This window comes from Geotrypetes seraphini, chromosome 14 (assembly GCF_902459505.1).
Source record: "Geotrypetes seraphini chromosome 14, aGeoSer1.1, whole genome shotgun sequence".
In the NCBI taxonomy this organism is placed as follows: Eukaryota; Metazoa; Chordata; class Amphibia; order Gymnophiona; family Dermophiidae; genus Geotrypetes; species Geotrypetes seraphini.
In genome coordinates this window covers 49,743,688-49,768,612 of record NC_047097.1, presented here as the reverse complement: position 1 = coordinate 49,768,612, position 24,925 = coordinate 49,743,688, and the positions used below count along the sequence as shown (strand labels likewise).

General features: G+C 41.8%; 1 protein-coding gene across 5 annotated transcripts in view; it reads right to left on the bottom strand.

The window, feature by feature from the left end:
- Positions 1–24,925, bottom strand: part of RFX7 (regulatory factor X7) — a 309,205-nt gene that overhangs the window by 162,998 nt on the left and 121,282 nt on the right. The window contains exons 1-2 of one of the 5 annotated variants that reach the window (XM_033919546.1): positions 11,538–11,548; positions 9,733–9,795 (exon numbers count right to left, since the gene is read on the bottom strand). The exons of the other annotated variants lie outside the window; for them this stretch is intronic. The gene's annotated coding sequence lies outside the window, so the exon portion shown is untranslated. Of the gene's footprint in view, positions 1–9,732; positions 9,796–11,537; positions 11,549–24,925 lie in introns of those variants that run through there. 5 annotated transcript variants of the gene reach the window in all.

The window sequence follows — 24,925 nt, the reverse complement described above, 5'->3', positions numbered from 1 at the left end:
AAGAAAGGCATGTCACAAAGATTTAGACTGAAAAATGATTATCTGGAGCACATTCAGAATTTACAAAGATAGCACACTGGAGCCCATAAAATAATACAAATGAATATATTACTTATCTGATAATTTTCTTTCCTGTAGATCAGCGTCTCTTAAACTCTCTTGAGCTGGGGCACACTAAATGTAGTGTCCACGGCTCGAGGTACCCGGAAGTGCGCGCATGTTGCCATGATAACATCACGCGCATGCGCAACATCACCATGTTGACATCCATGCATGAGCAGAGGCCCTCCAGAGACGCCCTGAAATGCCAGTACTGAGTACTCCCAATCACAGACCTTCCAAACTCCATCCCCTTTACTAATTGTAATGCAATTTTTTCCATTCATTTTTCATATACACACACAATATACACAGCAGATATAAATTCTCAAAACAGACACATTTCAATCACTATATTGAAAATAAAATCATTTTCCCTACCTTTGTTGTCTGGTGACTTTATTTTTCTGTGCTTTTAACTATGTTTCCAGGGCCTTCTTTATCCACTGACTGCTTTTCTCTCTGCCCTGCATCCATCTTTGGCATTAACTTAATATTCAATTTTTCTGCTTTCTTCTCAAAATCTACTTTTCCATGTCTTGTCTTACCTTCCTCTCTCTCTTCTTCCCTCCCCGTTTCCATGGTCTGACATCTCTCTCCTTTCCCCCCAGTAATCCGACATCTCTCTCCTTTCTTTCTCCCTTCACAGTCTGGCATCTCTCTCCTCTCCATAATCTGGCATCTCTCTCTACTACTACTACTATTATTATTATTTCTATAGTGCTACCAGACTCCCCTCCTTCCCTTCAATTCCCTGGTCTGGTATCTCTCCTTCCCTCCCACCAGTGTAACATTTTTCTCTCCCTTCCTCCTTTCTGCCTCCTGCAGTCCATCTCACTTCCCTTCTTCCTTTCTGGCACAACCTCCCAGTCCAACATTTCTCCCTCCTTTCCACCAGTCCATTTCTTTCTCTCTTCCTCCTGCATGCTTCTTCTCCTCCAGTCCTTCCTCCCTCCCTTAACCAACATCTCTCTCTCCCTCCATGAGCCCAACTTTTCACTCTCTGTCCTCTGCCACTTCCCCTCCTGAGTATGACATTTCTCCTTCCCTCCTTTCTGTCCTCCCCATCCATCTCGCCCTCTGCATGAGTCCAACTCTTTCTGCCTCCTGTACACTTTATCTTTCTCTCTCCTTGCCTCTTCCCTCGAGTGACATCCTTCCTTCCCACTCCCCAACCTATGTTCTCTCCCCATGCACCATTTCTCCCTCTCTCATCACTCTCAGTGCTCCTGTAACAATTTTCCTTCCTTCCCTACCCCCAACCCCACTCACATCTAATATGCTCTCTCCCCATCCACCATCTCACCCTCCCCTCCAGTGTGTAGCATCTTGCCTTTCCCTCCCCTTCTGCCAGGTCCAGCAGCACCTCTTCTCCCTTCCCTATCCCTGACCCCAGTCCAGCAGCATCTCTTCCTCTCCCCATGTCCAGCAGTACCCCTTCTCCCTTCCATCCTCCCCCTTCCTCTTGTCCAGCAGTACCTCTTCTCCATTCCCTGTCCAGCAGTACTTTTCCTGTCTCTAGCAGCAGCTCACTGTGTGCTTTTAACTTGGCCACACAGCTGCCATTAGCATTAATTTAGACACAGTTTCATCAGGCAGCCTCAGAGCCTTTGCTAGGCTGGCTCACCTCTGATGAAAGAGGAAGTTGCATCATCGAAATGGGCCGGCCTAGCAAAGGCCCCGAGGCTGCCTGATGAAACTGCAACTAAATTAATCCTAGAAGCTGTGTGGCCAAGTTAAAAGCACACTGAGCTGTAACTGCTGGTCTGGGGGTGCGGAGAGAAGACAAGGAAAGCAGGAGTCCTGGGAGATACACGACGGCAGCAGGAAGATGCTGCCAGCGAGAGGCAAGTCAGCTGGTCGGCGCTTCTCTTCTTCCTCAGTGTGCCACAGCACACTTGGAATCTCAGGAGGCACACAGTTTGCGATACACTGCTTTAGCTGCAGCAGATGAATCCAGACTAGTGAGTTGTGCCCATCAGCAGGTGGAGATAGAGTTCAGACTTTGCACTCTGGCTTACTGGATGGCAAGCCTCCTGATCAATTAGAATTACTTGTACAAAAGCACGGGGAATTATTGCTGTTATAAACTCCTTTTCCACATGGAACAGAGAAAAGAAACTGATTTAAACGGAACCTAAAATGATAAACCGGTGTGACTCAAACTTTTTTTAGCTCCGGCACACTAAACTGAGCAAATGTTTTTCATGGCACATTTTAATTATAAAATTGCAAAACCAACAAAAAAATTAAGTTGAGAGCTATTTATTTAAAGTTCTTTAAGCTATGTATGGGAAATTGTAACAGTGAAACTAAAGTAGATAGAATAGAACTGTTTTTTAATTTAATTTCTGTCAGAGCTGAAAATCCAAGTTCACAAAGATAAGAAGATCCAAACAGTAGCAACGCCTTGATTGCTTTGTTGCTCAAGTTCAAATAACTACTGCATAACAAATAAAAATAAATTTACTTGCCATTAGTTTTCAAGGACCAGTCATGTTAAAGAGTGATGGCTTGTCTGGGTGGTTGTATATTTGCGCCCATAGACACTCATAACATTGAAAGACTCTTGCATACATGATGTACATGTCATCTCTTCTAGTGTATACTTATGAAGGAAATTTTTAGAAATAAAGTAAAATTCTTGAATTTCTCATGGCACACCCGAAATTACTTTGGGGTACACAGTTTGAAAAACACTGCAATAAACCATAACATATGCATCCCGACCTGTCTACACTTGCGAAATAAAAAAACATTTTCTGTAAAATTCGTACTAATAGTCACCTGAAACAGTAGGGTAGGACCCTGGATTCATCTGCTACGTCAAAAGAAAACTATCAGGTAAGAGAATTTTTCTTTCCTTAGTGTCAGCAGCAGATAAATCCAGACTAGTGGAATGTAGCAAAGTATTCCTTATGTTGGAAAGGACATAGAAAGTGCCTCTGACAGGACTGACCCCTCCCCCCCACCAAAAAAAAAAAAAAAAAATACTGCCGCATCCAACCAATAATGTTGGGAGAATGAACCCTAAGACAACGGAGCCTTACTGAGAGCCTGAAATACCAAATTAAGATTCGACTTCGGGAACAACTGTCACAGAAGAGGATGCTGCCACAATGCTCCTTTTAAAAATCTGACAACATCTGGATGAGAGGCTAAAGAACTTTTCCTAGTCGAGCCCTAACATACCACTTGTACATTGAGGAAGCCAACAGCCAAACCCTCTTGAGCCCATCCTGAAGTAATGCTAGGACCATTGATGTTGGAGTCCTCACCGGCTCTTCATTCTCCTTAGCATACCTGCACTGAAACATATTCCATGCCCTAGTGTAGACTGCAACAGTAACTGGTTTCTTAGATGTGAGGAGGGTAGCAATAACCATTTCCAAGCAGATCTTCCACGTTAAGGACGCATGGTTCAAGAACCACAATGGAAGTCTAAAGCATTCTGGATCCTCCAGGGCAACAGGACCCTGCGAGAGCAGAGTCGAATGCTATGGCAGTTAGAGACGCTGGTCTCTCTACAGACTACTCATATCCACATAGCAATCGACGCAGCTAATCTGGAGCAGCCATGGCTATTCTTTGAATGACCTGGCCCACAATGAGCCACAGGAGAAAACATGTACAAAAGCCCATTTTCTAGGTCCTCTGAGACAACTCCCCTGGGTCTAGAGGCTACCGACTAAGTCAGCCTGCCCATTGTCCACTTCCGATCCATGCACTGCTGATAGCACCTGCAGGTGAAATTCCACTAAGTGAAAACAACTGGACCTCCAGTCTCAACAGAGCACTCTTGGTACCCCCTTGCCTGTTGACATAAGCCACTACTGTGGTATTGTCCAAGAAACCCTGACCGCCTTGCCTTTCAGGGTGTTCTCCCTGTAGGACCAGACAAATGGCTCACAGACCAAAGCAGTTATTCCTCAGCGAGGTGACCAGCGGCCCTGGAATGAATGATCTTTACACTGTCCTCGCTCCAGCCATAAAGGATGGCATCTGTCGTCTGGATCACCCAAGAGGATTACTTGACAAGCCTCCGCTATTCAAGTCAGCGGGCTGTGGGCAATAGTGTGCCTTGGAGAAGACGTAGATGAGTTCTCTCCTACAGGACAATCCCTGAGGATGTCATCAGTGCCCCAAGCAGCTGCAGATGCCAAGCCGTGGGAGTTGGTATTGCCTAGATTTCAGAAATCTGGCCTCTTAGTTTTATTCTGCATGGCTCTGGCATAAAAACCACAACCTTCTGCCACGTTGCAAGCTACTCCCCAGTATTCTAGGAATTGTGAGAGATCTAAGTAACTGCTAGAAGTTGAAGATCCCACTTCAGTCTTGCAGCAGTTGAACAACCTGTGCCACTGCTGTCTCCTTAGACAGAACTCTGATCAGCAAGTCATCCAAGCACAGATGCACCTAGCTTCTTGCCATGCGCAAGTACACTGAGACAACGACTATCTCCTTAGAAAAGGTACAAGTTGCTTTGGCCAACCAAATGGAAGTGTGAAGAACTGTCAGCGTCTTCCCAGTATATGGAAACTCAGAAACTTCCTGCGAGTCAGAAATCAGGGAATATGTAAGTAAGATTCTGCCAGTCAGAGACCAGAAATTCCCCAGTGCCACCAAAACTATGATCAAATGCATGTCTTTCATCTGGAATTGGGGCACTTCTAGCGCTGCATTGACTGATATCTAGTCATCTGAATCTGTCTTGGATATGAAGAATAGTAGTAGTAGCTGCCAAAGCCTGATATTTCAGCTGGTACGGGGTCTATGACCTGAATATCCAGAAGCCATTTTGCTGATGCTCAAATGCTGACCGCTTTTACTGGCCATCTGGCTGTAGAGTCTACAAAACAGATCAGTAGAGGACATAAGAATTCAAGGATGTCTCTCTTTCTCAAATAATGTCTACTCAGGTGCCTGAACAAATCCTCGCTCCAGCTTCCCTATAAGCCAACAACTTCCCTTCCATGTGAGGGGGTTTGGCTACCAAACTGGCATCATTGGGACATTTTGGAGGCTGCTGTGGGGCATACATTAGACACCTGAGTTCTCCTGGAGCCTCCAAATCTGTCGAGATCCTTGAAACGATCTATGGGTAGCAATTGCCGATGACTCCAAAATGAATTACAATCTGATCCCCTAGGGGCCTGCGGTGAACTACCACACTGGCCATAAGATGTCCCAGTTCTTTATGAAAAAGCATTGGGCCCTAAACAGTAGCCTGCTCAAAGTGATCTTGGAAGTCAAATCTCCTGCCCATTGTCTGGTCCAGAGAATTCTATATGAGGAGATCAAATAAGCATAAACCTTGCTGAAAATTCTGAAATCATCATATAGAGCATCTGCTACCTAATCCACTCTTGAAACCCGACTGGATTGCGGCCCTCAAGGAAGGACTTTGAGACCCCTAACTTAGGCACTTGTGCTACTAATGCATCCACTTTAGGCAGGATAAACAGTTACTGAAATCTGTAGGTATCGGATACAACCTTTTCATAGGCCTGGTAGTCTGCAAGGAGCCTTCAGGAGTCTCTCGGTGCTCTGTCAGCATCTTGAAAATATCTGGATGCAAGGGAAAAAAATTAGTCTGAGCCTTAGAGCTTCTCATGATCAAATACTGAGTATCAGATATCTGTGGACCTCAAGCTTTGATTCCTGCAATGAACCTCTAGCAAAACCGCCAGCTTAAGAAAGCCAACACCTGCTAAAGCCTTCAGAGTCAGCACAGAGCCACACAGCCTGTGCTCAAGCTCTGGTAAAAGTCAGAAATAAGCCATTCTTCTAGGGGATTACCAGAAGATAATCTAAGTGGGTGTAGACTCTATGAGAGCTAGGAAAAAAAAAAGGTATACGTTCGTTCAGACGGATGCAAGACCCAGCAGATATCTAGCAAATCCAACTGACGTGTAAGGAAATTCACTCCCTTTATAGCATGATCTCTATGGCTCTTTTTAGCCGAGTTACAATCTATCATGGGCTCAACTGTGATATTGAAATCCTCTCCAAGTATCATCTTATAATCTGCGTATTGTGTCACTTTAGAAATTAATTCTCAGAAAAGCAATGATTACAAACATTTGGTGCATAAGCATTAAATAATAACCATTTATATCCCCGTAATTCCCCCAGCACACATCTTCCATTTTTGTCCTGAATAATTTTATGCACATGAAACGGCAATTGTTTATGAATTAAACTGGCTATCCCTCTTGATGGCTACTGTATGTAGAGAAGCATACCTCACTCACCCAGTCTCTTTTTAACTTGCCATATTTTGTGGCCATGAGCTGCCATTCCTGAACGTATGCAATATCCACCCTTTCCTTCTTAAACCAGTTTAAGATCTTCTTTCTTTTGATAGGTGAATGTATCCCATCTACAGTACGTTAAGTGTGGATATCTTGAATTTAACCATTGTCTATAAAGGCATTATTGTGCGTAAACAGTAAATAACCTGTACCACCAGACTGAATGGCTCCCCAGACCTACGGTAGTTTCTGTTGGTAATTCTCTCTTCATACACATCAAAAAAAAAAAAATCTCTGGAATGCTGAGTTTTCTCCCTTCCACCCTAAACACAATACCAAACCAATCACTCAACCCTATGAATACTTCCCCCGACATACTCTCCCATTCCTCCCTTTCCCTGTTCTCCCTCCCAGTGAAATTCAATAAAGGAGAAAGTCCGTGCTCCAGCAGCCTTATCGTCATGCTGGTTAGATACCCTAAGGTATCTGCGATGGATCTTGTATTAGTACAAAAATTGAATCCTCCCTTTGCCTCCAAATCTTTGGTTCCATACAAGGTTCACCCTGCCACCTCAAAAAAATAAAAATAAGAATAGAGAGCAAGGTTGAGGTTAACCACTTTCAGTCTTCATTGTCCTGGTATCTGTCCAGCAAATCCACATTGAAATTATCAAAGAAGTTATAATCACCCGAATCATTCCAAGTCTCGCTCATTTATTCTAGTAGATTAATGCTGTCCAAATGCACCCAAAAGTTTAACTGTGCAACCCTGGTAACTGGCACGTGTTCTTGAAATTGCTTCAGTATGGTATATAACATTAAGACCCATACTCCTTGCCTTCTACGCTCTCTGCTGTGTTAGTGCATCCAAAAACTTCTGAGCTGTGGCTCTGCTTGTAAGGTTAACAGCCTTGCCCTCCTTCCACACTCATAAACATGCTGGATAAACAAGGGCAAGAGCCGATCTTCATACTCCAACCTATCTGCTTTCCTGTAAGCTTTTAAAATTAGTTCTCTCTCGCGCCAGTTAACATATCGGGCTATTGCTGTTCAAAGCTTGGAATCTCCTGCTTGTTTCTCACCAATTCGATGTGCGTATTCACACACAAAAGTTGTTACTGTGTTTCATCATGACAAGGTGGTTCTTCGCACCCATCCTAAATTTTTGCCTAAGGTTGTGTCTGATTTCCACCTCAATCAGTCCATTGTTCTTCCGGTGTTCTTCCCGAAGCCCCACTCTCATCATGGTGAGGCGGCGCTTCACACGCTTGACTGTAAGAGGGCGTTGGCCTTTTATCTCCAATGTACCAAGTCTCATCGGAAGGTTCCTCAATTGTTTTTGTCCTTTGATCCTAATCGGCTGGGACATCCTATTTCCAAGCGCACCTTGTCCAACTGGCTAGCTGCTTGTATTTCTTTTTGCTACGCTCAGGCTGTTCTCACGCTCCATGGTCGAGTCACGGGGCATAAGGTCCGGGCGATGGCAGCTTCTGTTGCTTTCCTCCGGTCTACTCCTGTGGAGGACATATGTAAAGCTGCCACTTGGTCTTCGGTTCATACGTTCACCTCCCACTACTGTCTGGACACTATGTCCAGAAGCGACGGCCGGTTTGGCCAGTCGGTGTTACGTAACCTGTTTTCCTAAATTGCCATCCTCCCGCCTGCCCTTTTTTGGTTGGCTTGGAGGTCACCCACATATGAGAATATCATGCCTGCTTGTCCTGGGATAAAGCACAGTTACTTACCGTAACAGGTGTTATCCAGGGACAGCAGGCATATATTCTCACAACCCGCCCTCCTCCCCGGGGATGGCTTCTTTGCTGGTTATGGAACTGGGGACCACGAGGTGGGGATGCGCCCTCTAGTGGGCAAGAAGGCATGCACATGCGTGGTGCAGTGTAGCAAACTTGAAACTTCAATCAAGTTTGCTTGAAAAGCTGTCCGCGCAGGGGCTCCGTAGATGACGTCACCCACATGTGAGAATATCATGCCTGCTTGTCCTGGGATAACCCTTTCTACCACCAGCTCAGTGAATCCCTCCTACTGTCGGCTGGGGAGTCTGAACAACCATGGAATCTGCAACTCCTGCTTCTGCCTGCCTGCAAACTCTGCTGCTCCTTGCAGACCAGTTATCTCTCTCTCTTTTTTTATTTTTTTAAAGAACCAGTCTGAAGTTAAGGCAAAAAAAACCCACACTGCTCTTCTCTTTTTTTCTTCTTAAGAGGCTGCAGATCCAAAGAAGGACGGGCCCAACAGGCAGTAAAGAATGGGTCAGGATGCAGAGGCTGGCACCACCAAGTATGGACTCCGAGGGCCTATCCCAGGAAACTCAAACTGGGAACCAGTTCACCAACTGGAGCAGCTTAGCCATATCACAGAGCTGAAAGCTATGTCCATCCATCTGCTTGGAGGTAGAAAATACCAAGGAGCTGGGGGGGTTAGTTAGGTCCTATATCTTTCAGCTCTTCATGTGTATTATATTTCCACCTGCTGGTTGATGAACATAACTATCCCATTGGTCTGGAATAGTGGGAAAGACTCGATGAAAAAGTATATTTTTTTTGCTCTGCCCAAAATCATGCTCCCTTGAAATCTCCACATCCTGGAGTATCTGTGATAAACAGCAACTTTCTGAAATTGCTATTTATTAGGGCTGTACCAAATATTCATATTCAATTCAGCTCAAATAGTGCCCCAAATACATTAAATTACTTCGTGGTTGAATACGAACAAAGTACAAATAACTTGGGACTCTACTGTGCTAAGTCCTACTGAAATAAACACTTCATCTCTGATTTTACATTGCCTATTTTATTATTTATGTTAAAGCTCAATGCCCATTAATTGTATTCAGCCAAACAGTAAAATATGCTATTTAGCACAGTTCTACTGTTTAAATGGGTATGCAAACTACACATATATATGCTATTATTTCCAAGTATAGATACTTCTGAAATGACTTCCTAACTCATGAGAAATAATGCAAACCTCACTCAACTAACTGGTATTAATGGGCATTAATGTGCATTATTTCATGTTAATTCAAGTTAATAAACAAACTGTTAAGATTTCAAATAACTATTGTATCTGAAAGTACCAGATAGAGCTAAAAGTAAAAAAACCTAAGGTAGCATACGAGTTGAACACTGTAGAACAAAGGTCATGGCCCATCTCTGCCACACCTGCCCTAAGAACAATTGGAAGCAATGTATGTTAGAGGTGGTTAAATTCAGGCCCTGACAGGGAACCAAAGAGGCAACTGGAAAGCCAAACATGGTACATTCCATAGCTTGTACACACTAGTTTCTTGAAATTCATAAACCCTGCAGAGTTTGTCACCAACAAGATCTCATTGTAAGTTTCACAAGATCTACTTTACCTTTTTCCCCCACTTCTGACAATTTCCAGTTCAAGAACATGTGCAGTTCACATGAAGGCCCATCTAAAAGAAAATTTAAATATGCTTGATTAGCTAGAAATGCTATAAATATTTAGCCATCTCATTCATGTAAGCTCCTAAAAGAAAAAAAATTATGTAAAACAAAATTTGAAACCCAAGGCTCCCTCTTACAATTACCGTACTTAAATTGCTTCCCCCTATTTCCTTTCATTGTCTTCACCCCTACTAGAAAATATTTGAGAATTCAATTTAGACTGGCTTGAGAAGCAATAGAAAAGAAACTGATAGCCAAGACAAAATTCATCTTCTATAGCGTTCTCACCTCAGTCTATGCCATAAGGAAGCTAAATAATACCTTCTAAGGTCTACTAAAGCCTTATGAGCTCTTCTCCCAAATTTCATTTCTAATACAACCCACCAATGTTCTAATGTTTGAGAGGAGCAATGCGAAGATCTCCAAATGAGATGTGTTGTTCTAATTCAATGAGTTTTAAAAACTTGGCCAAGATTTCCTCAAAGTCTGATAGGCTTCCAAAACACAGTATTTAAATATATCTGGCAAAGGAAATTGTTGATGCAGCTGTGCTTAACGGATTTGCTTCATAGTTAATCCAGTTTCTAAACTTTAATCATCTACGTAAATTTTACTTCACGTAAACGGTATATAACTCTCTCTTATTCAGATTACTAAGCAAAGGGCACAAAAATGGGAAAGGAATTTCTTTGGTGATGAAATGTTGAATTAACCTTTGGAATAAAATTTCTAGCTATTCTCTGAACAAGAATATTTTAAAACATGAATTAAATGGAAAATGTAAAAATGAAGGGGGTTGTGTGTGTACTCGTTCTGCAAAGGAAGAATATGATATTTTTTATAACTATCTTTATAGTGAAAAAAATGCAAAGCTATTAAATCTATAGGTTCAGCTAGAGAGCAGATATCTAAATCCAAAGTTCAAACCTTACTCCAGTAATAATAGTCTCAAGTCTGGAAAAAACATAACATCCAGATGAAAAGAAAATTACTTTCTTTTTTTTACAGGACCCCTGTAAAGCCAAAAATGCAGCTAGCCGAACTTATACATGCCAAACTGCAGTCCTGAACAAACACTTTAAAAAGAATCAAATTCATAATCTTACTTAATCTTGCACATTTTCACCATATTTCCTAATATACTTGTTATAGTCCAATAATTTGTACATAAAACAACCCCTTCTGAATAGCTTTTGCCTTCTTAAGACATAACACTCATCTTCTGTGCCTCTAAATTAAGAATTTTTAGACTAAAACGTGACCACAAATTATGTTCTATACAAAGAATTAACAGTGGTCAACTCTATGAACCTTGGAAACACAATCTTCTGCATCAGAAAAAGACTTATTAGTTATCACTCCGCCAGATGCTTTATGAGTAACATTTTGCAAATTAATCTTCTATGGTAAAAAGATGAAATAAATAAGAATAGTTCCAGACTTGGCCACATTAAATTTTCCTTGCCAGTTAGTTTAGTAACCATTAAACCAATGTTGTATTTCCTCAGTACCAACATATTAAACAGATTTAACATGTACTCCAATTTTTCTGGCTTCAGGGTTCGCTTGCTCAACCAACTTGTTTGTGGAGTTCAGGTTTCCTAATATGTAAAAATTGCTGAAAAAACTGAATGGATTTTCCTCTACTCAAGAGAAGTCCCTTGAAAAAATTTCATCTACCATGAGTTAGTTTTCATCCATCTTAATCATATAGTTACAGTTGCATTAGCTTCATTGGATGCACTCTTACCTGAATTTAACTTTATAAGGCTGCTAAGAGTTAGGAACACCATGTTGTTGTTGAAAATATTGCACGTTTCTTTCCATGGACCAAACTTGAGCAAAATTCTACTTCAGTCAAATATATCCTATTAAGATGCAATAGATTTTAATGCAGACACACTCTCTGATCAACTTCCATAGTTCAGATTCTTCTGCAACTATCAACCAGATATTATTTTAATTTAATTGTACATAAATATACAATTGCAGCCTGAAAACTGATCATTTTGTTAAATTATTAAGTTCTCAATTCTTCTTTGAAGGAGTTTTTCCAAATGACCAACATTAGTAGGTTCAAGAGATGGAGACATTAGTAGGCTGGTCTAATGTAATAACATTCTGGATTCTTCTAGTACAGTGGTAGGCAAACTCATTAGTCAAAAGAGCCAAAGATCAGCAGTACAACAATTAAGATTTCTTTTGAGAGCCAAATTTCTTTTCAAGAACCATGTTTTTAGGAGTCGGTTTAAACTAGCTACTAACATTAAATAAAACCAGATATCATAATAATAATAATTTTATTTATTGACAAAAAATCTTTCTACCTTTTGTCGTTTCTGCTTTAATCATCTTGTCTTCAATCACTTCTTTCTAGCCAGCATCTGTCCTCTCTCTGTCTTCCATGCAGCATCAGCCCCTTCCATGTCTGCCCTTTCTATCTGCCCCTGCCATCCACTGTTCGCCCTCTCCCCGTTTCATATGGCATCTTCCTTCTTTCTATGCTCCTTCCATAAACTGTCTATCTTGTGCATTTTCTCTCCTTTGTACATGATTCATTTCAGCTCTGCCACCTCTCCATTTTTCTCCGTCACCACCCCCTTCCCTATGCTCTAGCATCTCCTTTCCTTCCCACCCCATGGTCTGGCATCTGTCTCCTTCCTTTCCCTGATTCCCTGGCATCTCTCTCCTTTCCTTTCATCTCTCCCTCCCCATCCATGCTCTGACATCTCGTCATTCCTTTTCCCTTGGTCTGGTATACCTTTCTCCTTCCCTCCATGTCTTGGCATATCTCCCTCCCTCTCTTCCCCATGCCCTGGCATCTCTTCCCTCCATGCCTTGGCATCTCTTCCTCCCTCCCTTCCCTCCATGCCCTGGCATCTCTTCCTCCCTCCCTCTATGACCTGGCATCTCTTCCTTCCTCCCTCTCTTCCCTCCATGACCTGGCATCTCTTCCTCCCTCCCCTCTATGACCTGGCATCTCTTCCTCCCTCCCTTCCCTCCAAGCCCTGGCATCTCCTTTCATTCCTTCCTTTCCCTCCAGTTGGGTGCAGCAATTCTCTCCCTCTCTGCTCCCTTTACTCCTTCTGTCACCCCGTCCCCGGTCGGCAGTGCAGCCCCCTAAGTGGGTGCTCCAAGGCCTGGCGTCATGAACTTCTTCAGGCAGCAGCAGAATTCAATTTGCTGCTGTTGCAGGCTTCAGGCCTTCTTCTCTGTTGGGTCCTGCCTTCATGGAAACAGGAAGTAGGCAGGAATCGGCAGAAAGGAAGGCCCAAAGCCGGCAACAGCAGCTAATTATTAACGCTGTTGTTGCCCAAAGAAGTTAAAGATGCCAGGCCTTGGAGCACCCAGGGCAGACCGCTTCTCTCCCTGTAGCCAGGGCTTCTCTGAAAAGGAACATTTAGCTCTCCCTCCCATGCGAACCCCGATGACCCACCCCAAGTCGACCGACAAACCTCCTTTCAGCACTTGTCAACAGCCGCAGCACTCTAAACAGGCTGCTTCGCAGTTTGCAACCTTCTGCAAGTGATTCACTCTGCCACATCACTGATGATGTCATCAGTGACACTGCAGAGGGAATCACCAGCAGTAGGCTGTGAACTGCAAAGAAGCCTGTTTAGAGTGCTGCGGCTGCTGATGAATGCTGGAGGGAGGTTTGTCAGTCATCTCGGGGTGGGAGGGTCAACGAGGAGGGCCCAGGACGATGATGCTGGGGGAGGGCCTGGGACGATGACGCTAGGGGAGTGCCGGGCAATGACTCTGCTGCGAATCCAGCAAAGGTGAGGGAGATGCCCAAATGGCTCTAAATAACCACACCGGCGGGCCCCCCTGACCATTTTGGGCCCTATCCTTTAATCTGGCTCTGATGGAGCTGTTCTCACAAACTGCCGGCTGCTGCCCCCAAAGCTTTCCCTCTGCGGCGATATGCCCTGTCGGAAACGGAAGTTGCGGCAGAGGGAAAACTTCAGGGCAGCCGCCGGCAGCTTGTGAGAACTGCTCCATCAGAGCCAGATTAAAGGATAGGGCCCAAAATGGTCAATGGGGGGGCCACCGGTGCAGTGCTTTAGGGCCGTATGGGCATCTCCCTCACCTGTGCAGGAAAATTTTGGCTACTGGCAGAGCCGCACTCAAGTGGCTAAAGAGCCGCGGTTTGCCGACCACTGTTCTAGTAAGTTTTTTAAGATCTTTCAAGTTTCAGAGTCTGTCAATGTGCAGAAAATATATTCTAAGTAGATGCCATGTAGCAATTTTCCCTTTATATATTCTAAGTAGATGCCATGTAGCAATTTTTCCAACACATCAGTTTTAACTGTTGAACTTGAGCATCAAGTTAGCTACTTTTTGACTATAAAACCTCTTGCGAACAACGAAGTTTTGTAAATCAAAAGTTTCTAACTGGTGAAATTTAGTTATACTTATTAACTTTGTCTCCTTGAGTACTGCGAAACCAGTCCAGACCAAATGGGTTGTGGCCCCTACCAGAAGATGAAGGTAGAGAACTGAAACCTTCCTATGACATCACCAATAAAAGCAACTGGTACAAACCTGGAACTCTTGAGCATGTTAATGCCAAATCAGCAGAACTTGGAACCAAATATCACTATCTGAGACATCTTGGGGAACCACTGCAGAACAGTAATATACCCTCAATCACAAAGCTATTTACACTATGAGGTACATACAAATCCCAGAGTCAAATTTTCAGGGCCAAACTATAACCAAAAAAATTGTCTTAAGGGTAAGATCTTTCAAGGATCCTTGCTGTATGGTCTCAAAGGGGAGGCCTCACTAGAACATTCCCTAAGCCCCTATCTGTAACATAGTAAATGATGACAGATAAAGACCCGAATGGTCTATCCAGTCTACCCAACCATACATGCTCCATAAATTATTTATTTAGTTTAAATGGTCCTTTTTATTAGATATTTCTGGGTCAGAAACCTGCCTGGTAGTGTGCTTAGGTTCCATCTACTGGAGTCTCCATCAAAGCTCACTCCAGCCCATCTTAACCATCCCAGCAATTGAAGCCTTCCCCAGCCCGTCCTCAACTAAATGTCCATAAATGGAACACAGGCCGTGCAAACCTGCCCAGTACTGGTCTTAGTTTCTTCAACGTATATCCATTATTTTCTAATTAGAGATCTTCTGTGTTCATCCTACGCTTGTTATCTTGAATAGATTGTAAGCTTTATTGAGCAGGACTGCTTTTTGCATGTTTACTGTACTGTGTTACATATGTCTAGTAGCACTATAGAAATTTAGTAGTAGCAGCAGGAATAGTAGCATTAAGAACTCAGATGAAATAGTCTTGGGACAACACAGTCAGGTGTGAGGAGAGGGAAGGGGATATGTTTAACCCCACAAAAATAAGATGACATCCAGATGTGTTGCTAGAGAAATCCCATGAACTCTAGCCTGAAACTGGGCAAGACCCTCTATCTGGACCCTCAAGAAGTTGAGGGTGAAACTGCTGCAGGTTGGCCTGCAAAATGTGAGAAGAGTAAGCACCTCTACCCTCCATGGAGGGAGCTCATACTTACCTTATCATTGCTCAGAGATCTTCTACATTTGGACATAAACCAAGGAGATGAACTACCTGTAGGTCTTGAGCAGAGTTATAATGACCAAGGACAAGCAGCCTTTGTTCTTCATATGGTGCCTTTCAAGTTCTATATCATTAACCAAAAAGGGATCCAGCTCTTCCATGACCACTGGTCTCTTCCACAACAGCCCCTGACCCTTTAGAAGGGGCAACGATCTAATAGAAGATGTGAGAAATCTGTGTGCAGGAAGTACAGGGCCAGTCTGGCACCACCACAACCATGAGAAACAGGCTTGACTGCTTTGCACATAGTCCAGACAATAAGAGATCAGGGAGGAAACAGACAGGCTCCCAAATGCTATCAGGCTACACAACAAAAGCCCCAGCATTCCATTAGAAACTGAAAGGCCAAGATTCCTGCTGAGAAAAGTCTGTCTGAATATTCTTCATCCTGCAGAGATGGCTGTGAGATTCTATTCTGCTGAGAGAACCAACTGACATTCAAAACTATGGCTGAACTCCTGGTTCTTCTCTGTCTGCTGACGTAAGCCACTGCTGTCACATTGTCAGACAATACCAAGACTATTTCCATTTTTAATGGGAAAAGTCAATGAGACACTAAAAAATAGCTGATGAATCACAGTGCTTCAATCCAGAGTCCATCAACACTGAGCCAAAGTGCTCCCCAGTAGTGGCCAACCACAATCAATATCTTCGATTTCAGGTTAAAAAAATGTGGGAGCCGAAATTGGCCATTCTGTTTCAGCTGAAAACAAAAATGACCTAGCCCCATCCAATCAAAAAGGAGCCCCATCCTGAACATTTCACCCCTGCTGGTGGCAAATGTCCCATTAGTCACTTTGAAGGAGCTGCTGCCCCTGCACAGGAGCAAGTGGATTGCTCCTGTGTCCACTACCCCAACAACAAAAAGGTAGGCCCAGAAAGGGGGTTGCTGGGTTAAAGGGTGTCTAGGATAGGGCCCATGGCTGGCAAGGAAGTGTGACCAGAAGATGGTCTGCCACCAAAACATGGATTTCAGGACAGTTTCAACACTAAAGCCAAAACCGATACCAATATTCAGTCAACCTCTTCTCCCCAGCCCAGGAGAGTCACATTGGAGGTCACGACCACCCACCTGAGAGGCTCCAGGGAAACTCCTTTTCAGCAAAATGGTTAAGAACATCCCACCAAGCCAGGTGCTTCTACAAGACCGCAAGGAGGAAAAGAAGAGTGTCAAACTCCTGCAAATAGATGGTTCAAATGACCCTCTGCAGAAGATGAATAAGGGCCTATGCCCACAGGATAACCATCTTTCTTCTGGAATTTGTTGCCAGAGAATATAGTGAAAGTGGTTAGATTAGCAGGATTTAAAAAAGGTTTGGATAATTTCCTAAAAGAGAATTCCATAAGCCATTATTAAAATGGTTCGAGTTAATCCACTGCTTATTCCTAGGATAAGCAGCATAAAATCTATTTTTCTCCTTGGGAACTTGCCAGGTACTTGTGACCTGGGTTGGCCACTGTTTGAAACAGGACACTGGGCTCAATGGACTTTCGGTCTTTCCCATAATGGCAACTGTAATGTTCTTATGATAAAGTTTTAGTCACAGAAAGAGGAACTTTGTTCCCCTTGAATTTGGGACTAGCTCTGTCTCCTTGGTTCCAGACTGGCCCTGTACTTCCTGCACACAGATTTCTCGCATCTTCTATTAGGATCGTTGCCCCTGCTAATCTAACCACTTTCACTACATTCTCTGGCAACAAATTCCAGAAGAAAGATGGTTTCTGCTCTTGATTTGGAATCACATCCCAAATACTCCAGATCCTAAGAGGGAACCAGTGAATCCCTGCATAAGTGACCACCCAGAAAGGCCTTCCAACAACCAATCACCCCCTGCTATCACTTCTCTTGAATTCTTCTCCAAAGAGGCCTGAATAAACAATTATCCAGGTGTGAATGTTGCCAGATACCCCTGCTTGTGGAGGTGCATAGGTGCATTACCTCCACTCCCATCACTCTGGAGAAGGTAGTGGGTGCTGTAGCAAAGCAAAAAGAAAATGTCTGTTCAGGACTCAGGACACAGAACCTAGGGTAAGCACTTATGAGGTTCACTGATCATAATATGAGGGTTCAAAATGTTACAGAAGCCGCTGATGTCTTCCTTGGAGCAGGGCCAGGGCCACTACTTGATCTATTTGTAGCTTAAGTGGCTAGGAACAACATCCAAACAAGTAATGACCTCAGTCCTTAGATCGAGACCTGCTGAGTGAAAAGCAAGAGGATGTCTGGGGCAACCAGATTTTCAAATCTTTTTTCAAAAAGCAGCTGACTTCTGAAGAGCAACTTACTCAAGTGTGCCTTGGAGGTTGCAAATGCCGCCTAATGGCACAGCCACAACCTCCTTTAGGAAACTACAACAAAAGCCACAGACTGAGCTGAGATGTGGTCTAGGTTGTAGAGAACATTTGCCAAAAAGGCTGCTCCTGACTCCAAGAAAGCTATATCTAAGAACTCTAGCAGCTGCTTGTCCCAGGAAATGAGTGCTTATGCCACACAAGCCCCTATGACTGAGGAAGCAAACACATGCTTAAGGAGCTGCTTAACCTTTGATATACTGCTCATCAAGGTTTTAACTAAGCTCTTTATAATAATTACATTCATTATATAAATGTACAGATAAAGAGGGAGACTTTGTGGAACTGGAGTAGGGAAGAAGTTACAAAGGGAGTAATTCTGAAAAAGGCTGCCTAAAGTTAGGTATCTAAAATGTTGAACTAAAGCAGTGTATTGCAAACTGTGTGCCGCGGCACACCAGTGTGCCTCCTGAGATTTCTGGTATGCCGCAGTACACTGGGGAAGAGGAGAGGTGCCGGCACAGGCTGACTGTCTACAGGACGTGCCTCTCACAAAGAGAGAGGCACGTCCTGTAAGCAATCTCCCAACGCCGTCACCTCTTCTCTCTGCCGGCCCTTCTCTCCAGCGCAGGTCCTTCTCTCAGCGCAAGGCCCATTTGAAAGGCCTTTGCGCATATGTTGACGCTGGCGCGCTAATGTCACGTATGCGCTTGATGTCATCATGCCGACACCAGCACACTTCCGGGTGTCTCGAGCCGGGGACACTAGGTTTAGTGTGCCCCGGCTCGAAAAAGTTTGCAAGATACTGAACTAAAGCATTAATTTTATAATGGCAATTACATGTATAACTAGCCTTGCAGAATACGTGCCTAACTCTAGGCACAAGTACTTAAACTTGTTCAATGGCTAGTGTAAATGCTTGTACCTAATGTTAGTTACGTGCATAACTGATAGTATTCTACGGTCTGGGGGCACCTCACTTGCAGACACTACTCCACATGGTTGTCAATCAACCACTAGGTTTCCTTTATAGAATCACACCTAGCGGCACCTAAACAGACTTAAGCATTGTTATGTGTCCTAGAGGTAGGCACTGGTATATTAGGCCTGGTTTTACCTGGCTTAATACCCTGGCGCCTACCTCAGATGCTTAGTGACGCCTAAGTCAAACACACCTACTTTTCAGGCATCATAAGATGTCGCAGGGTGCCTCGACTTAGGCATCACTAGGTGCTACGTGGTATTCCGCACCTTACCAAATTACCAAACAATTATTTTAATAGGTTTTTAATGGCATGATCAATTACCATACCATTTAACCCATTAAAAAAACAATCAACTTAGGCACGGATTTAAGTTAGTCTTTGCTAGGCATCCTCAGTGTAAGTGCCTAGCTGTGACTAACCTTAAAAAAAAAAAAAAAAAAATCAAGCTCTTCATGTTTAAGTGATAGGCATGCCCCTGACCCACCTATGATCCTCATGTCCACATTCCCTAGAAGTGGCGTGTTAAAGGAATTACATTTTAAGGTTATAGAACGTCAACTAAATGCAGCTACACCTGTAACTGCAAACTGGTGCCAACCAACTTGAATCATAGCCAACTGATAATTGTTAAAGTAGCATAAATTAAAAAGTTAAGTTACACATGTTAACTGGCAGTATTCTATAACCTGCATGTGCAATTCTGCAAGCTAAGTGCAAAAAATGGGTGCATAATATTATTAAATTAGGGGGAAAATGTAAAGGACAGCTGGATTAGACAGGGTAGCATAGGGTATCTGTCATATAGTCCAGATCTAAAACTTTGCCCCTGGGCTTCTTAATAGATAAAATGGACTTTATATGTTTATTATTGGAATGTTTTCTTAAAGAAATAAGCTTTTAAACTGTCTTAAAACTCAAAAATGAGGATTTATGATGTAGATGAGTGGCATATTATGCAACAATGTTGGAGCTATAACACAGAAATGAGAGTTACAAATATAATTAAGACAGATTTGTTGGAATAAAGGAAAAATTAGAAGATATTAATCAGCAAAGCACAGTGTCCTTGATGACATATATGGCATTAGGTCTGTACAAAAGAAATAAAGAAAAAACAGTATTGCATATTTTATTGATTAGGGTATTTTTAGGGAATCCTACATTCCATTAATGGCCAGTGCTCCTCTAAGTAGTGGCATTACATGATCCCTTTTTTGGACCAGTGATTTATTTCATGGTTGTAATTTGAATAAGTTATAAATGTTCAATATCTATAGTACAAAAGCCATGAAAGAAAGCATTACATTAATCTAAAATGACATGAGTGAATGAATTTATAAGTGTTTTATGTTCAAAAATGGACCATGTAGAACAATTTTAAATTTGAAGAAGCATTTCTTCACCAACAGTTATATGTGGGGCTGAAAAGTTAACTTATCTATGATTTTAGGATTCTTATGGAGTCAATTTTAATTTTTATCTTAGCTATAGAGGGATCTGGATAAATTAGCATTCCATGCAAAAAGTTGCCTTAGTGTTATTTGTATTTCGTTTTAATTTGTGATCTAAAGCACTCTTTAATCAAGCTGCAGTAGAGTGTTTTATCGCAGGACAGTGAGGTAAATGCTCCAACGCTCATAGGAATTGAATGAGCATCAGAGCATTTACCTTGCCAGTCCGCGATAAAACGCTCTACTGCAGCTTGATAAAAGGAGGCCCAAGTTTGTTATTAAGAGCTAACATGTATTACGTTTATGAGGGATCCAGAGTAGTCCAAATTTGGATGTCATATGCCTACATAAATGAAATTAGATCCAGTGTCTGTATCAATAAATGCACAACCTTCATTCTAGGTAAATCTATCTCATGCATATTCATTATAAGTATCTAGAAAACCCGACTGGCATGGTGTATCCCAAGGACTGGGTTGAGAAGCCCGATATAAATTGATGAAATTTGTGCATTCTACTTGTGAGCGGACTGCTGGCACAATGGACCACAGGTCTGACCCAGCAGCGGCAATTATTATGTTCTTAATTATTTAGCCACAATATATTCTCCTAACTGTAACAAAAAATGGTAAACTTGCTATGGGTTGATAGTTTAACTTTATTTTTAGTCTTATTTTAGGATGTATTAGCTATTTTCTTAGCAGGAGTAATAATAGTCGCATTACTTCCTCCCCACTATAAGGTATGCAAATATGGAAGAAATAGGTTATCATATTTTTTTAATTAGATTAGTTAGCATAAGGTTATGGGGTGAAGTTGTTTTAATAGCTTTTAGAATCCTCCAAAGATAAGAGATGTTAAACTGAATGTTGGAAGTTTGCTGCACAGGTTCTATTTTCTGGAGCATAAAATATCCTGATTCTATTTAAAATATTCACTTCTCTCATATCCCCTAACCCTCAATTTACAGAAAAGTTAACTCTTTATAGTAGCCATATGGCATTTTGAAGAATGAAAATAAACTGGAATGTTTCTCTTGATAAGATTTACCTATCTACCTTGCTTGGTATTAACATTTTGTTCTTGAAAACAAGAATCGTTAGCCCTGGTATAGGAAAAGGAGAAATGTTGGATATGGCAGAGGAAGGGAGAGAATGCTGCATGGAGGGAGGGAGGGAGAGAGAAATGGACATGGGGAGAATGAGAGGGAGGGAGAAATACACAGGAGGAAGAGAGGGGATGAAGAGAAATGTTGGAACCAGGAGCAGAAGGGAGTGATGGAGAGATGCCGGATAATGGGAGTGAGGGAAGAGTGGGAGAAATGCTGGATCATACGGGAGAGAGAAATTGGACAAAGGAGTGATGGAAGAGAGCAAGAGAAATAATGCTGGAGATGTGAGGCTACGAGGGTGGGAAGGAAAGGAAGATGGAACAGATGCTGGGTTGGAAGGGTGGTGGAAGGTAGATACCGAGAATGGTGGAACCCTGTGAGAGAGGCCAGGAGGATGACAAGAAAATGGATGAGAGAATAGTGATTACAGTAATGGAGAGTAGGTTGAGGATGAAAAGGAATGGAGGGCTGAGAATGAGATGGAAAATGGGAGAGAGGATGAAAATTTGATAGGTAGCTGCAAAATGAAAACAAGGAGAAGGATGAGAAACAGGCGGAAAAGAGCTAAAAAGAAATGATCAATAAGTAAGGCAGTTGTAGTGAGAGAATATTGCTACTCCTTGGGGTTTTGGCCAGGTACTAGTGACCTGGATTGGCCACCGTGAGAGCGGGCTACTGGGCTTGATGGACCATTGGTCTGACCCAGTAAGGCTATTCTTATAGGAGAAAAGACAAATGGACAGCAGCTGCTTGAAGGAGAATTAGCAGATAATAGACAGAAAATCAGAAAAGAGAAACTGGAACCAAAAATGGAAAACTAAAATGTTCAGACAACAAAAGGTAGAAAAAAAGTATTTTATTTTGAATGCTTTAAATGGTATATGGATAATTAGCAAAAATATTGTTTAAATTTTGACAAACTTGCAGAATTTGCACATTTTTTGAGCAGAATGTCAAATCTCTTAAGTGGGCAGTGGAAATAAAATATGCATAACCATTTTAACCATAATCACCTTTTTTCAGGTACTCCAACAGAAAAGTATTTCACATTAGAGAATGACACGGTGACAAAATTCATCACCGTTCCCGTCCCCGCTGATAACCGCGGGAAACCATCTTCATGTCATTCTTTAAGGAGAGAGGGAAGAATCAGAGTATGAATGGCCACAACCACTGACCCACAAGCTTTGCTTTGAAGAATGCTGGGGTAGAAGGATTGAGATTGAAATAGACACTAGAAAATGACATGGGATTATTTCCCGCGGTTATCCGCGAGGACGGGAACGGTGATGAATTTTGTCACTATGTCATTCTCTATTTCACATGAAAGAGAAACAATTATAGGATACTTAAAAGCTACTAACAATAAAGCACAAAGATTTACGGTAATCTTTCCCAGGCTTTTTTCATCATATTCTCATTCTCTGAAATACTCACCTGATCATGGCTTCAGATATATATGTGAAGGAAAGCAGGTTGACGGACCGTACCATGAATTCCTTCTATAGCTGTATCCATATTATCCTTAATTCTTGAACCACCCTCAACCACAAAAACAACATGCCTAGATAAAAGCACTTAGCCAAGCTCTCTTTTTGTCTTAGATAAGCTTCTAATCCAAAGAGCATTACAAGTCCCTCCTTTATCACGGTAAACCATTCTTTAACAAGAATTTCATACACAATAAGATAAGCCAGGGCAATCTGCTTTGTTAATGTGTGAAAGTCATTCACACTCAGTAGGTATAATTTATCTGAACTATTCCTTTCAAATTCAAGTTATTGAGACAAAGAATGTAACATCTTCAAGGATTTGGGGTCTACAGCTCTGCATCAGATTACCAGGAACACGATGCCTACTGATTACTACCCTTTGCCCAGGGCTCAAACAGGATCAATGAACTCCAAAGTCTGCTTCAATTCATACACCTTATGAAGCCAAGCAATGAACTTTAGGTTAAGGATCGGCACAAGAAACAAAAGCATAGTAAGCCAGAGTACCTTGAGGAAACAAAACCTGCTATAGCGTTAGCAGGGAGCCTTCTTCCCTTGCTGAATCAGCCTCTTTCAAATTACGAATGCTCTCTCAAATTAAGAATACTGAACAAACATCTGAAGTACACATTTTAGCCCTCAAATTGCAAAGCAGTGGTAAATTAAAGGATATTTTCTTTGGTCTTCGTTATTGACCCCCACAAGCACTTTTACCACTTAAGAGACTGACTTTTCAAAACAAGTGCACTAAGTTATTTGTCTTCTCCAAAAAGAAAAGTGAATTACTGTGGCCTTGTCAGAGCCAGAACAGTTTGAGATCATACCTCTGCTGAATAAAAACAACCACCTGGAACAAATAAAAAAAAATATGTCAGTCAATTCAGAAAGTTAAAGCTGATATCACAAAGCCTATGATGAGATCTTGCTAGTCTCAAACTCTGCAAGAGAATTTGAACTCTTACCTATACAGATGTACATTCAGGTTATGTCAGACTGAAAATGTGATTACTTCACTCAAGTATTAATTATACAGCTTCAGAAGAGAGAGACTTTTGGTGTACTTAAAAAATGTTATTTTTACAAGAATCATAAGATAAAGTACAGAATGTATTCTAACTAAAATAACTTGGTCCTGTCATAGGAGCCAACTTTTCAAAATGATTTGGTGTGCTAAACCCATTGCACATTATCCCTCTGGACAAAGTGAAGGCATATTTGGAGGTGCTCAAGTACCCATAGCTCCCACAGAGTTGGCACCTATAGGTCCTGTAATTCTTAGCTTATTACAATTTCTATTTTATTAAGGAGCATACTACTCTGTAGTATACTCACTATACTATGACTTAGTTCCATTAAACTAGCAACATGGAATGGTAGTTGCAATGCTTTTAATATGCAAAACACTGTGGAACAAATGTCTGTGTGCAACAATACAGTTTCATTATTGAGTTAGGTTACACGCTCACTTGTCTTCTTCTTTAACAACCATTATTCTCTATTGCTCTCAAGTATTTTGATCATTTTCTGATATCTTGTTAGGTTAAAAAAAATTACAATTTAAAGATTAACAAAGCAGAAAGTCAGCAGTCTACATAAGCCCAATGACAGATGGCACATTGCAGTTTGTATCCTTAGTACTGAAAATATTTTGTGTCCAACGTTCACATATGTTTTAATACATTAATTACTAGATAAAGTTAGAAATCCGACTATACAAGATTCCCCTTGACATTTCTATTATCGTAAGTGATGGGAATAAATGCTTCGCTATGACATGAAGCAATAACTTTCCAGGACATAACATCAGAAATTATCAGAGAATTATCAGTATCCTGGGAAAAAGGACTTTATTTGGATATGTCAAGCCTGATTCAAAATCTGTATTTTATCATAAAAAGTGAGGAAAATACTAAAGAAAAACATAAATCCAATTGAGATTGAACCTAAAGTTAAAAACAAAACTCAAAACAAATAAATTATATATAGATATATATTATAACAATTTGCAAAACCATTACCGTACTTTGAATGAGCTACTGTGAGTGACTATCTTCAACACTGCCATCTAAGCATATTTCTTTAAAACTAAAATTTCATCAGCAATACTTAGAATAAACAAGAATGATAAGAATTAAGAGCTATGCTTTGCCCCATGACAGCTGTGTTTCATACAGTGTTTATTGTACATGGAAAAAACTGG